Source organism: Bubalus kerabau, chromosome 3, assembly GCF_029407905.1.
Source record: "Bubalus kerabau isolate K-KA32 ecotype Philippines breed swamp buffalo chromosome 3, PCC_UOA_SB_1v2, whole genome shotgun sequence".
Lineage (NCBI taxonomy): Eukaryota > Metazoa > Chordata > Mammalia > Artiodactyla > Bovidae > Bubalus > Bubalus kerabau.
In genome coordinates this window covers 4,026,583-4,042,320 of record NC_073626.1, presented here as the reverse complement: position 1 = coordinate 4,042,320, position 15,738 = coordinate 4,026,583, and the positions used below count along the sequence as shown (strand labels likewise).

Below are 15,738 nucleotides of genomic sequence, written 5' to 3'. Positions count from 1 at the left end.
CATGCGACCTCCCTTGAAGCTGATGGTGGCCAAAAAGACATAAACAGCAGTGCTCTACCTGGAAGCTTATGGAAAGTTCCATCAAAGAGGGCACCACACATGGTTTTTACTTCTGCTTCTCCTGCTTACTGTCATCCATTGCTGTGGAGCAATCCACTCTGAGTTAGTGGCTAAAACCAGTACAGTTTATTATTGTTTCTGATTCTATGGGTTGGCAATCTGATAGCTTTCTTATGCTGATCTGGCTGTGGGATCCGAGCTGGCCTGGTGATCATGTCTGGTTGCTCAGGCTCCTCGGTTCTTCTCAAGGTGTCTTGCTCTCCCACAGGCTAGGTGGACTTTATCACAAAATGGATATCAGGATTTCAAGAAGGAGACAGAGGAAGCTTCAAGACCTTTTAAGGCCTGGGCTCTGGAATGCACACGTCACTTCCGCCACATTGTACTGGTCAATCTGGATTCAAGGGTTGGGAAACAGACCCCACGTCTTGATGGAAGGAGAGGCAGTGTCCTTGATATTGCAAAGGTGTGTAGACACAGGAGGGTGGATCACTGGGGACCATTATTAAGAACCATCTATTGGGACTTCTCTGGTGGTCCAGTGGTTAGGAATCCACCTGCCCATTCTGGAGACACAGGTTTGATCCCTGGTCCAGGAACTAAGATCCCACATGCCACGAAGCCACTAAGCCCATGAACCACAATCCCTGAAGCCCACCTGCCTAGAGCCCATACTCCACAACAGGAGAAGCCACTGCCATGAGAAGCCTGCACACCTCAACAAGAAAGTAGCCCTCACTCAATGCAACTCAAGAAAGCCTGAGTGCAGCAATGAATGGCCTGTGAACCGCAACGAAGACCCAGCAGAACCATTCAGTTCAGTTCAGTCGCTCAGTTGTGTCTGACTCTTTGCAGCCCCATGGACTGCAGCACGCCAGGCCTCCCTGTCCATCACCAACTCCCGGAGTTTATCCAAACTCACATCCATTGAGTCGGTGATGCCATCCAACCATCTCATCTTCTATAAATCAAATTTTTTTTTTTTCAAAAGAAACATTAAAAAAACACAAAACATACCACCACCTATCATACTTGCTGCCTAGGAAGTGGTTGTGATGTCTAGAATCCAAGCAGCTATCCTGGATATGTTTGGAGACCACGTGCTGGGAGTGGGGAAGCTTGCCGCTGAATGGAAAGATGTCGAGCTCCTGGCAGGTTTGTCAAGGCTCTCTGTGAGCAGCAGGCTGTCCCGCCATCGGGGTTTAATGAGAGAGATCTGTAAGCTCCCATTTGTGGAGCCACTGGCATTTTGAACTTTCTGTTCCTTGCAGCCATATCCTTACATTCTCTCCATGCTCAACCTCTTTGAAATGCCCAGCCCTACTCAGTTTAAAGAGGAAGAGGAAAACGGAACACTTTGAAGATCCCATCATGATGTTTTGATGTAATTTCGTGTTCCACCTGGCCAGCCTGGGGAAAACACGATGAGGCAGAAAGGGGTTAGAAGTTGTCACGCGCCTGAAACATTGCCTGGTTCCAAGATGATCAGCGTAATCTCAAGGCCTAGCCTGGGGAGAGCCCAGAAACCACAGCGGCAGGTCCAGGAGCATTCCAGGCAAACCGTAAAAGCCAAACTTGCCCAGGCACAGATTTGTGGATCCGTGGTTCATTTGGATGTGGTTGGAGCGGGCCTGCTCCTTGATGTAATGATAAGCTGTGTATCTCAGATGCCATCTGGAAACCATTCTTCTATCTCCGTGATGAGAGATGATTTTGAGTCGGGTCTCTGGCTTTTGCACGTGCACCAGGATGGGTTTTAGAGATGAACAACAGTTTTCTCCCCGACCCCGTTTTCCCATCAAGTACTAGGGTTTGGTTTGGGCTGGATTTATGCCGCGTCACTAGCAGGAATAGAGCAGGGCGCTCCCTGGAGGACAAGCGGCGTCATATCCTCTGACGTATTCCCACTCATAATTACTTGAGGCGGTTTTAAGTTTGCATTTCTTTTCTGTAATGACACAGTAGACCCCAAGTGTTAACTGGAAACAGAAATGTTCCCCTCACCTCTGCCCCACCCTTAAACCACCCCCCTGCGCCTCTTCTGCCCTGCTCCACCCTCTGTACCCAGCAGGGTGTACACCAGCCCTGGGCTCATTAACCAACCGGTGAAACCAGATCGATCCAGAAGGTTCAGCCACTATTAGAGGCCAAGGGACTTGGAACCCTTATCTCATCCCTCTCTCTCCTGCAAACAGCATGGTTAGTCGCTCAGTCATGTCTGATTCTTTGCAACCCCATGGACTGTAGCCCACCAGGCTCCTCTGTCCATGGGATTCTCCAGGCAAGGATACTGGAGTGGGCTGCGGTGCCCTCCTCCAGGGGATCTTCCCAACCCAGGGATCAAACCCACATCTCCTGTGTCTCCTCCATTGCAGGCAGATTCTTAATCCGCTGAGCCACCAGGGAAACCCAAACAACAGCACACAAACACGCCTGGACAGAGAGAAGCCCTCTATCTACCTCCAGAGAAGGCCCATGAACGGGGCTGCTTCTGCGACCTTGCTTTCTTTTCATCTCCGAGTTTAGAGGCTTCCCCACCGGGACTGTCTAGAGTTTCTAGACGCAGTGTGGGATCTTCCGGTCACTCAGAGCCCCGTCACTGCCTTCAGATGCTGCGTCTTGCAGGTACCTGCACAGTCTTTAGCTGTCTCTAAAGGACGAGCTGACGAGGTCACGTATGGGAAACCCAGACATAGGACAGAATCACAGCCTAGGCAAAACGGAAAATATGTGTGTGTACATATACTCGTATATTTGTGTCCAGAGGTCTCGGCTTAGAAGACAAATCTGCATATCCTGGGGGCATATATTTGCATATATGTGGCACAAATTTGCATATTATATTCATAAGCCCCTGCTTCCAAATAAATCTACATTCGAGCACCTTATTCTACTCTAATTTATATCCCCCCGCTTAGACCCATGTTTTATCACATCAGTTGTGTTACTGATGTACTTACTCCCATGGTTTGTCCTCTATATCCCAGAATCTGTTCTAGTCTTTAAGAAATGCCTGTTAATTATCACCGTTGTTTGCTGTGAAACCAGCCCGCCGACATCGGTCGGTCTTTGTGAATGGAGAGTCAGCTGTTAGGTACTGTCTCTAATGGGTAGAGACCAGGGATACTGCCCAGAGCCTTCAAGGCACAGCGGAGCCCCAGAGCAAAGAATTGCCCAGCTGCGAACCCCAAAGCCTGCTGTGGGGCTGGTGTCGTTTCTGCCGGGGGGCGGGGGGAGAGAAAGGGGTACTGTCGTTTCTGCCTATCTCCCCGCCTCCCTCCACAGGTGTTTCCTGGTGGTTTCAAAACTCCTCTAACAAGACACAATTTTTTTTCATACCATAAATAGAGCTACGAGGCTCTTCATGATTCCCATAGTGTGAGGCTCCGTGTTCACGCGTTACGGTCAAAGGGAGCTAGAAAGATGGGGGGAAAACCATTACAGATGACATAGAATATATTAAGAAGACGCTTAATGAGCGTTACTGTTTCTCGAGTCCTTCCTGAGTGCCAGACCCTGGGCTGAACGCTTCACGTTTCACACGTGTCCCTAACGCCAGCTGCCTGGTAACCCAAGTTCACTGCCCCAGAGGTCACACGCGGACGTCCCCGTTACTTTGCTCGGCTCCTCTGCCAGCGGGAACCCCTGTGTGTCCGTGGGTGACAGTACCACCATTTGCTAAGGATGCTGAAGACACGGCTGGGCAGATGCATGAAGACACAATTCACAAAGCACACGACTTTGTCATTTCAAAGCGTGCAGTTCAATGGTTTTTAGTGCACTCACCAGTTGTGAAACCGTCACCACCGTTAACTTTAGAACATTTTCATCCCCCTGAACAGAAACCCTGCTCCCCTTAGCAGTCATGCCCAGCCCCTCTTCCCCCAGCAGCCACTATTTACCTTCTGTTTCTACAGATTTGCCTGTTCTGGCCATTTCCTACAAATGGAATCAGACAGCACATGACTGGTTTCCCTCATTTAACTGTGTTCCAAGGTTCATCCATGTTGTACTGAGTATAGCACTTCCTTCCTTTTTCTTTTTTCTGTTTTGCCAAGTAGTCTGTTATATGGATATAGCACATTTTATCTATCCATTCACCAGTGAACACTTGATTGTTTCCATTTTTTGGCCATTATGCAAAAAGTTCTGTGAGTATTTGCAGGTACTTTTGGTGTGGATATGTGTTTTCATTTATTTTGGGTATACGCAGCATTGTTGTATCTTTGAGGGGCAGACACCTGCACCATTTTTCTTTCCCACCAGCAATGCATGAATGCTGCTATTTCTCCACATCCTCACCAACATGTGTTATAATGTCCTTTTGATAAGAGCCATTCTAGCACTTCTGGTTACATCTTGCTCCATTAAAAAAAAAAAGTCTGCCTGTTTGTAATCTCACATCTAACCTTCCGTGTCTGTTTTCTTCTTTATATCAAGCCCACGGTTTGCTGTCCGGCACATTACTCCGGAATGAATGAGTGAATGGCCTCAAACGTCCCCATGCTCCCTGCTTTCAGACCTGGAGGGCAGAACGGAGGTCAGTGACAATTTCTCCCCCACTTGGTATCTATCTTGCTGCCTCTTTCAGGGCTTGTGACCTTCCCACAATCCTTTCTGCGGCGGAAGCTCCGTGAGGGCTTTCGGAATGAGTGACCGAGGTTCTGGGCTTCTGTGTTCATCCTCTGTCATATTTGGATGGCTGGCGGGACCCTGAAAGCCTGCATTCCTGAGGACTGATTTGAGAGAGGTGGCAGGGCTATCCGGACGAGAGGGGCTTCGGATCACGTATAGTGACTCAGGCAGCAGATAACCCAGCCTGAGTTCAAAGTACGAAGTAGGGAGTGTGAGTCAGAACCAAGGGAGGAAAAAGGGTCAGGTGGGGCAGCACCCAGCTCAGCCTTTAGGATGGATCCAGATGCCATCAGATGAAAGGGAGGGAGGGAGGAGGGAGGAGGAGGGGAGGGAGGAGGGAGGAGGAGGGGAGGGAGGAGGAAAGAGGGAGGAGGAGGGGAGGAGGGACCCAGAGCCCTCCCCAGCACAGCATGGCCCAGAGAAGCCACACTGCAGCTGAGGACGTAAACAGCAGGGCCTGGAGCTGGCAAAACATCCCTGGACTGGCCCTTCTGCTCAGCTCAGGCGGGTGCCCCAAAGCAGCGCACAGGGGCTGGGAGGAGTCTCTTCCCGCTGCTTCTCGGCCGCCCCCAGGCTGCCCCCAGCCCCTCGGGAGGAGCGGGCAGCTTTAGTGCCTGGTGCCCTGGGGCCTCCGCCTGAGCGCCACCGAGCACCTCGGCGCGGGGGGGTTGCCGCCCAGGACATATCCACTTCTCACAGTCAGGGTTGGAGTTTATAGTGTTGGCTTCTGGGGAGCTCCCCTGGCACCGAGGTTATCCAGGAATTTCTGCCAAATCAAACCTGTATGCCTTCCTCAGCATGTTAAAAAAAAGGGGGGGGGCACTTATTTTTGGATTTCAAAAAAAATTACATGTTACCCTTGGCAGGCTTTAACATTTAAATGATATTTTTAGAAGGGGTGATTTAAGGGCCAGGAAAGTAAATTAGAAATTTACTCACTCATTGTATTGAGTGCCTATTAGGTCGGGTATCCAGAGAGCTGTAAACCAGTGGCCTGCCTTCGAGGAAGATAAAGCTGAGAGAACAGGCAGATAGCAGGTGACTCAAAGATCCCTCCAGACTTGGTCAGACCTGCTCTGTCCAATTTGGCAGCTACTGGCCGCAGGTGGTCCCGGGGACCTGACCTGTGCCATGTCCAAGGTGAGACGTCCTTGTAACAGATACACTGGGGTCTGGGGCTCCAGCCTGGGACACAGCACGCGGAAAGTCTCATCGATCATTTTAGGTATTGAGTATACATTCAAATGGAAATATTTTGGTTCCATTGGGCTGAATATATTACTAAAATGGATTTCGCCTATTTCCTTTTCTTTTAACTGGAGAAGGAAATGTCAACCCACTCCACTATTCTTGCCTGACGAATCCCATGGACAGAGGAGCCTGGCGGGCTATGGGGTCACAAAGAGTTGGACATGACTGAGCGACTATCACTCACTTTTCCTTTAGTGTGGTTCCTCAGTTCAGTTCAGTTCAGTTCAGTCGCTCAGTCGTGTCCGACTCTGCGACCCCATGAATCGAAGCATGCCAGGCCTCCCTGTCCATCACGCCAGGCCTCCCTGTCCATCACCAACTCCCGGAGTTCACTCAGACTCACGTCCATTGAGTCAGTGATGCCATCCAGCCATCTCATCCTCTGTAATCCCCTTCTTCTCCTGCCCCCAATCCCTCCCAGCATCAGAGTCTTTTCCAATGAATCAACTCTTCGCATGAGGTGGCCAAAGTACTGGAGTTTCAGCTTCAGCATCATTCCTTCCAAAGAAATCCCAGGGCTGATCTCCTTCAGAATGGACTGGTTGGATCTCCTTGCAGTCCAAAGGACTCTCAAGAGTCTTCTCCAACACCACAGTTCAAAAGTATAAATTCTTCGGCACTCAGCCTTCTTCACAGTCCAACTCTCACATCCATACATGACCACTGGAAAAACCATAGCCTTGACTAGATGGACCTTTGTTGGCAAAGTAATGTCTCTGCTTTTGAATATGCTATCTAGGTTGGTCATAACTTTCCTTCCAAGGAGTAAGCGTCTTTTAATTTCATGGCTGCAGTCACCATCTGCAGTGATTTTGGAGCCCCCAAAAAATAAAGTCTGACGCTGTTTCCCCATCTATTTCACATGAAGGGATGGGACCAGATGCCATGATCTTCGTTTTCTGAATGTTGAGCTTTAAGCCAACTTTTTCACTCTCCACTTTCACTTTCATCAAGAGGCTTTTTAGTTCCTCTTCACTTTCTGCCATAAGGGTGGTGTCATCTGCATATCTGAGGTTATTGATATTTCTCCAGGCAATCTTGATTCCAGCTTGTGTTTCTTCCAGCCCAGCATTTCTCATGATGTACTCTGCATAGAAGTTAAATAAGCAGGGTGACAATATATAGCCTTGACGTACTCCTTTTCCTATTTAGATCCAGTCTGTTGTTCCATGTCCAGTTCTAACTGTTGCTTCCTGATCTGCATACAGATTTCTCAAGAGGCAGGTCAGGTGGTCTGGTATTCCCATCTCTTTCAGAATTGTCCACAGTTTATTGTGATCCACACAGTCAAAGGCTTTGGCATAGTCAATAAAGCAGAAATGTTTTTCTGGAACTCTCTTGCTTTATCCATGATCCAGCAGATGTTGGCAATTTGATCTCTGGTTCCTCTGCCTTTTCTAAATCCAGCTTGAACATCAGGAAGTTCACGGTTCACATATTGCTGAAGCCTGGCTTGGAGAATTTTGAGCATTACTTTACTAGCATGTGAAATGAGTGCAATTGTGCGGTAGTTTGAGCATTCTTTGGCATTGCCTTTCTTTGGGATTGGAATGAAAACTGCCCTTTTCCAGTCCTGTGGCCACTGCTGAGTTCTCCAAATTTGCTGGCATATTGAGTGCAGCACTTTCACAGCATCATCTTTCAGGATTTGGAATAGCTCAACTGGAATTCCATCACCTCCACTAGCTTTGTTCGTAGTGATGCTTTCTAAGGCCCACTTGACTTCACATTCCAGGATGTCTGGCTCTAAGTCAGTGATCACACCATCGTGATTATCTGGGTCATGAAGATCTTTTTTGTACAGTTCTTCTGTGTATTCTTGCCACCTCTTCTTGGTATCTTCTGCTTCTGTTAGGTCCATACCATTTCTGTCCTTTATCGAGCCCATCTATGCATGAAATGTTCCCTTGGTATCTCTAATTTTCTTGAAGAGATCTCTAGTCTTTCCCATTCTGTTGTTCTCCTCTATTTCTTTGCATTGATCGCTGAGGAAGGCTTTCTTATCTCTTCTTGCTATTCTTTGGAACTCTGCATTCAGATGCTTATATCTTTCCTTTTGTCCTTTGCTTTTCGCTTCTCTTCTTTTCACAGCTATTTGTAAAGCCTCCCCAGACAGCCATTTTGCTTTTTTGCATTTCTTTTCCATGGGGATGGTCTTGATCCCTGTCTCCTTACAATATCACAAACCTCATTCCATAGTCCATCAGGCACTCTATCTATCAGATCTAGGCCCTTAAATCTATTTCTCACTTCCACTGTATAATCATAAGGGATTTGATTTAGGTCATACCTGAATGGTCTAGTGGTTTTCCCTACTTTCTTCAATTTCAGTCTGAATTTGGCAATAAGGAGCTCATGGTCTGAGCCACAGTCAGCTCCTGGTCTTGTTTTTGTTGACTGTATAGAGCTTCTCCATCTTTGGCTGCAAAGAATATAATCAATCTGATTTCAGTGTTGACCATCTGGTGATGTCCATGTGTAAAGTCTTCTCTTGTGTTGTTGGAAGAGGGTGTTTGCTATGACCAGTGCATTTTTCTTGGCAAAACTCTATTAGTCTTTGCCCTGCTTCATTCTGTATTCCAAGACCAAATTTGCCTGTTACTCCAGGTGTTTCTTGACTTTCTACTTTTGCATTCCAGTCCCCTATAATGAAAAGGACATCTTTTTTGGGTGTTAGTTCTAAAAGGTCTTGTAGGTCTTCATAGAACCGTTCAACTTCAGCTTCTTCAGTGTTACTGGTAGAAATATTCAAACCACATACCTGATCTGTATTCTATTTTAGGGCTGGGTCAGCCCCTCAGAGCTCTTTTCCACATCCAACTTTCTGGGGAAGATTGAGGATATACACTTTTATATAGTTGGTGAAGATATAATATTCTGTGTACAGGGGAGACTTGAGTTTGTCAATCTGAGGCTCTTCATTGGAAAGGTGGGGTTTTTTTGCTCCCAGAGGTAAAACTTAAGTTGCCGGCAGGCGTTTGCGGAAGGAGCTGAGATGGAGGGGGGCTGTCACTGTGGCGGCGATTCCAGAGTGAACACAGGACAGTGAGTGTGTGCAGTGGGGCCTCCGCCGAAAGCAGGGACTCTGTGTTTTGTGTCCTTCTGCCACTTACAGGAGCTGCAGAGAACAAGCCCAGTGGGAGTAAATGCTGTCTGAGCAGATGGGAGTCCTGGGGGCTGCATGGTCTCCGAGCCCTGGGACAGGAGGGTGGAGGAGAAAATTTGTTTTTAAAGAAATATTATTTTTAATTTACTTTTATTTGTTTATTTGTGTGGCTGCACCAGGTCTTAGCTGCAGCATGAAAACACTTAGCTGTGGCGTGCAGGATCTAGTTCCCTGACCGGGGATTGAACCCAGGCCCTCTGTATTGCAGGGCAGAGTCTTAGCCACTGGACCACCAGTGAAGTCCCAGAGAAGGGCGTTTTTATTCAGACTTCATAAGAAAATAGAATTCCCCGAACATCACGTCCCTGGACTCCTTTGTGCAGGAGAGTCACTGGTTTAGGCAATGTGTTAAGAAAGGAACACTGAGGCACGCACAGGGAACGCGCCCTCATGGCAGCTGGAGACCTCTGTCCTCCTGCGGGGACTGACGGTTCCCAGCCGTCTCCCCCGCCACAGTGCGTGCGTCAAATCCCCCCCTCAGGGCACTTGTGCAAGGTGTGATGAGCAGAAGCACACAGGATCATGTTTATGGGTGTCTGGGGGACTCCTAAGCTGAGAGTTAGGGCAACCGAGGGGGAAAAATAAGTTCTCTCCTGGCTCTCATTTCAGTCGTGATTCCAGACATGGGATTACTGAACGGCTCGAGGTGGTCTGGGTCTGACGTGAAATCTACAGAAATGCGCGAGAAAGCATCAGGAATGGGAATCTCTAAGCTTTACCCCCGGGCCACGTGTAAGGGGCTCTCCCTCTGGAAGAGAAAGAGTTGGGGGCCAGTATCTCCTCCATTGCTGACTTTCAAGAAGGATTTAAGCCAGATGGTTGCTCTTCCTTGAGTGGCACGGGTTATAAATACTTGCAGTATTTTTCCTTTTTGTTTCATCCCATAAAGTAATTTCATTTCTCAGTGTGCACAGCACCCAGGCTTGCTGTCCCACATTGCAACGCTGTTCAGACCAGATCTTTCCACAGCTTCCCAATCTCATCTCAGCATCTCTTGCTTGGCGTGCATAGTTGTGCAGTAATCCAAGTGAACTCATTTTAGCTGCCTATTATACTCTGTAAGTAAAAAAGACAAAGGGTTTAGACAAATTTATTGTTGTTGTCTAGCCCTAAGTCATGTCTGACTCTTGTGACCCATGGACTGTATGGAGCCCACCAGGCTCCTCTGTCCACGGGATTTCCCAGGCAAGAATACTGGAGTGGGTTGCCATTTCCTCCTCCAGGGGATCTTCTCAACCCTGGGATTGAACCTGCATCTCCTGCATAGGTAGACGGATTCTTTACCACTCAGCCACCAGGGAAGCCCTTAGGCAAATTAGTGTATATTTTGAGAACAGTACAGAGTCTAGGGGTGTGATGGGATGGGAATATGCCAGAAATAAAAGAAAAACTTTTTTTTATTTTCTGGGGGGATTGTAATATTAAACATTAAATTTTTCTGGGGCTCTGTAATCAATGCAGAGCCGAGAGGGAGATGCGTGTTGACTTCTTTTCTTTCTGCTTTTAATCTTGATTGGTTCAGAAGTTGTGGCTTTGTTTGAGATTGTTCTGTGGGGACCAGTCACAGCTGCGTGCCCACCCTTCCTTCTGTGGTGGAGCACTGGGACACGTGGGTGTCTTTTGTGTTTCTTGACCTTTTCTCTAGCTGTCGGCCTATTAACCTTTATTCCCTTGAGATTTCTCTTCCTAGTTTGGGCACTGGAGTGAGGCAGGTCCCACTCCTAAGCCAGGAGACCTTGGGCGAGTTACCCACTGTTTCTCAACCTCAGCTGTTAAATAGGCAGAATAATGGTGCCAGCTCACAGGGCTGGGTAAGGATTAAAAGAGATTATTTGCATAATGCCTTGAGCCCGGAGCCTGGCACTCAGTAAGCCCTGGCTATATTTATTATCTCTCCCCTGCCAGCCTCATCCTGGGTTCCTATAGAGCAGTGCGCCTCAAAGGGGCACTTGGGGAAGCCTCCCAGGTGCCCGGGAGCCCGTGACAGAGGCCAATCTCGAACCCCACCCTGGACCTTGGCAATCGGGCAGGCTGGGCCTGGGCCCCGGCGATGTGTGCGGACAGGCCCCCGCCCCGGGGAGCCTGCTTGTGATCCTGCCTCCCGGGCTCACCTGTGGGAGGAAGCCGCGCGGGTGCTGGGAGAGGGCTGCTGACTCAGCGTTTCTGCCAGGCCGGCCGGGGCAGGGGCTGCGGGCACACCCCTGCCCCCAGTACAGCTGGCACGGAGGGGGCCGGAGGGGGGCTTTCTGAGGGCACCCCGCCCGGGAGAGTTTAGCAGACGCTGCAGGGGAGGGCGTTGGATCCCGTAGTAAACCGGGAGGAGGGCGTGGGCGGGATCAGCTCTCAGGACGCAAACTTGGCATCACGCTCTCTCGCCCCGCCCCCTCCCCCGACAGCCCTGGGCGGAGCTCTCTGCCCGCTCCGGCCGCCCTGGCCTCTGGGGCTCCACCCCCGCCCCCCACTTCTCCAGCAAACGTTCCCCTTGGCGCCCCCATCCTGTGTTTCCTAGCTAACGAATTCACACGTCGGCCTTACCTGGGAGGCGGTAAGCTCCCCTCTAGGCCAGGATTTAATTCATCCCCTGGACCGCTGTTTAACCAAGGGCCTGCTGTGACCGCCCTTTCTGGGGTCTGGGGACGCAGCGGAGAACAAGGACAACCGCCAGCACCCCCAGCCCCCGGTGCCATCACCCAAAGTCTCCCCATTGGTTTCCTTGCTTCCGCTTTTACTCTTTACCCATCCAGTCCTCACAGCATCCCCGCCCCACCCCAGAGAACATTTAAAAACACGTCCCTTTACTTCTCTGCTCAAAACCTGAGCAGGGATCTGTATTCCCACTCAGCGAACCTTTGCTCTTCCCCTTCCTCCTCCCGGAAAGCTCTCTCCAGACCCCAGGGCCCACTCCTTCCTTCTCAGCGTCTGGACCCTCCTTGCCTATAACCGCACTCCACTCTGTCATCCTTGTCTCCCATGCTGCTGTAGTTTTCTTAATAGCATTTATTATTTATTTCATGTGTTTAAAATGAAGTATAGTTGATTTACAATGTTGTTAGTTTCAGGCACATAGCAAAGTGATTCAGATATATATATATATATATATATAGGATTGGCCAAAAAATTCTTTTGGTTAGTGACTCCGATAGTCAATAAAGTCCTTGAACATAAAAATGTCTTTTATTTTTTACCTAAAGCCAAACAAACTTTTTGGCCAAACCAGCACATATACTCTTTTTCAGATTCTTTCCCAATATAGGTTATTACAAAGTGTTCAGTATAGTTCCCTGTGGTATATATTAGGTCCATGTTGTTTATCTATCTTAATAGCATTTATCATTGCCTAACATGACCCGCTGGGGCTTCCCATGGGCTTAGTGGTAAAGAATCTGCTTGCCGGTACAGGTTTAATCCCTGGGTCAGGAAGATCCCCTGGAGGAGGAAATGGCAACCCACTCCAGTATTCTTGCCTGGAGAATCCCATGGACAGAGGAGCCTGGGGGGCTACAGTCCACGGGGTCACAAAGAGTCAGACATGACCGAGGTACTGAGCATGCATGCATGCAAAATGATGAGCTATTCCGATTATATTATATATGTATTTGTCACTTGTTTCTATCAGTCTCCTCTAGGATTTGAAAGTTCCTTGGAGGCAGACACTTAATGGACTGTTCACTGCTTTGTCTCCAGTGCCTAGACTGTGGCTGGTATGCAGGAAGAACTGGGTCTCTGCTGAATGAATGAATTGATGCACAAATGATTGGGTTCTGCGTTTGTAGAATCTCTCATTGGATTCTGATCCTGGTGTCAATTCTTTTCTCCCCTGGTCCCTTGGAAGAGGTAGAGGCTTTTGAAACATTCAGCAGGCTGAAAAGATGATCCTCAGTCTCCAAGGTTTGTTAGGGTGTCATTGATTGAACCCCAGATGTTTGCAAGCCTTCAAAGAGGTCCTTCAGGATGTCAACAAATATTAATGCATCATTACAAATACCTTTAAGGGAAAGTCACTATTGAACAGTAGCCTGGGAATAATAAGCATCCACTGGTAATTTTCTTAGAGTACAGACACTACTTTAAGGAAATTCAAAGTATTTTTTAGAGTCCAGACAGTCATACAACATGGGTTTGTCTTAGGTCATTGATCAGCAAGTATGAAGTTGGGGCAGGTGACTTTTTTTAGGATAATAAAACATCAACCTTCTTAACCCTAAAATTAAAACACAATAAGAAAGTAATTTTAATAGAAGACTTTTTCACAGAATAGAATGTTTATCTGCACCTATTACACGTCAGGTGAACTTTCCTTGAGGGTGGTCTACAGAGAGAGGAAAGTTAGAACACAGAAAATGATTCCCCAGGCTCTTATTGAGTCCTCCTCTTTCTCTCATTTTTTTCGCTTTCTTCCTTCGTCTTTTCTTCACCTATGACGTGGAAATTTAAAAAGTTTTTTCTAGGCTTGCTGCCTCTCAAGGTCTCAAGGGGAAAAATCAACACATGTCTCTTCTGTTAGCAGATTCCATGTCTGAAAGACGTTCATGTAAACAGACACATTCACAGACCCATGGGACCTTCCCGTATGAGGGACCACCGAGGAACTGACTCTGCAGCTCCCGGCCCAGCACAATCCTCCCTGATTTGTGCAAAACTCTTTATACTCAGATAACATAAAGAAGATTTTTACAACGTGTCATTTAACCACGCACGCAAGCAGGCAGGGAGATGGAATTATTACACCATCAAGAGAGCGGTTCTTTGGCCTCACACAGAAACCATTTTCTTTGCTCTTTCTAGAAACTTCTGAAAGAATTTTCTGAAGGAACTCAGTTGCCAATGGTCTGCCTCTGTCTCGGGAGGACATCTTCCTTAGAAGACCGCTAAGAAAAGATGCTTGCTTTCCCTGTACTTGAAGGACTTTGTACTTCCTATCAACAATCTTTCTTTCAGTTACAAAAAAGAAGCAAAACTGGAAATATGCTGGCTGGTGTAACCAAGCAGTCCAGAGTACATGGGGTGCAGCTTCAGACCAGGCTTTATGCAAGCCTCAGATGATAGAACCTGAGCTCCGTCATTGTCCCTTCTTTCCAAGTCACCCTCCTGCACCATGGGCAGGGGGCTGGGAGGGGCTGCTAGGTTCAAATACCAGGAGGGGGGTGGGCGGGGTGGGGGGAAGACATGCCAACTTGCCATTCCGAGGCAACCTCTTGCTGCATCTCATGGCCTCTGAGTGGGCTGAGAGACTGTCCCTGAACCAATCATATGGCTGGGGATGTATACAATGCTGATTGGATTAGACCCAGGTCACAAGATCCACTCCAGAGCCAGTTCAGTTCAGTCCCTCAGTTATGTCCGACTTTTAGTGACCCCATGGACTGCTGCCTGCCAGGCCTCCCTGTCCATCACCAACTCCCGGAGCTTGCTCAAGCTCATGTCCATCGTGTTGGTGATGCCATCCAACCATCTCATCCTCTGTTGTCCCCTTCTCCTCCCCCCTTCAATCTTTTCCAGCCTCAGGATCTTTTCCAGTGAGTTGGTTCTTCAGGTGGCCAAAGTATTGCAAGTATAGCCAGTTCCGTTCCGTCGGTCACCTCTACACAAGGCCATGGGCTGAGAATGGGGCACTGGGGGATCTGTCTATAGAGGACCTGGGGATGGTGGCCAGGGGAAAGAGAAATGGGACAGCCCAAGTTGCAGGTCTCTGCTACTCACTAGCTCCGTTTTAGACAAGGCAGACTAGACGAAGTGGTGGAAGGTAATTCCCAAAGAATCCTACAAATGTGATCGTACTTTCTTTGGGGGCAGCTTTAGGCGGAAACAGATGTTTCCCACTGGCGTATCACTAAAATCCCTGCGGGATTTAGATTCTATACATTTGGTGTGGGACCCACTGCCACTGTGATCACCCACTGTGATAAATCTGGTCCTTTTTCAAGATGACCCCTGGAGATTTGGAAGACCGAATGGCTTGGGTACCCCTCAGGCACCCCTGCTCTTGGCAGGGCCGGCTCCCGCAGGCAGGTGAAATAGGCCAGTCTCTGGGTGCCTGCACCTGCGTCCACAGCCTGCGGGTGGAGCCCAGACCTCTCAGCCTCCTGAGGTTGAGACTCGTGGGGACGTTCCAGGTCATCTCTTACAGTCTGTCTACGTGCGTTTTCTATCCTTCAGACTGGCTTAGTCTCTTACCTAAAGATGCTCTTTCCTCCTTTCCTGACTTTGTTTATGCCATTTTCTTCTGAGAGTCCTCATTGTCTACAGGCACAGTTCTAACCGTTATTAAAAAGTCATCTTAAATTTCCTCTTTGAAGTCTTCTCTGGTCACCCAGGAGAAGGGACCTCCTTCCTTCTCTACCCTCTGTTGGGACCGTGGATACGCTGTCTTGTCCCGGAGTGTTTCCATGTGGGTTTCGCGTCCCTTTTACAGTGATAAACCCTCAGGGACAGAGGTCGCGCAGACCCTCGAGTCTCGAGGCTCCCGAGGCTCCTACTGTGTCTTGTGATAGGAAGCCCTCAATCCGTTCCTGCTGTTTGGATCAAAGTACGAATGAATGAATGAATGAAGCAGTTGTGAATGAAATTACGAGTGAACGAAGCAATCACTCCCCCCCACCCCCCCACCCCTGCTTCTCCTCTCTGCC

At 48.6% G+C, this 15,738-nt stretch overlaps 1 long non-coding RNA gene across 1 annotated transcript in view; it reads left to right on the top strand.

The window, feature by feature from the left end:
• Positions 1 to 2,470: 2,470 nt before the first annotated feature.
• LOC129645397 (uncharacterized) overlaps positions 2,471 to 15,738 on the top strand; it is a 35,029-nt gene continuing 21,761 nt past the window's right edge. The window contains exons 1-2 of the long non-coding RNA XR_008711307.1: positions 2,471 to 2,685; positions 4,501 to 4,600. This is a non-coding gene — a long non-coding RNA (uncharacterized LOC129645397). The remainder of the gene's footprint in view (positions 2,686 to 4,500; positions 4,601 to 15,738) is intronic.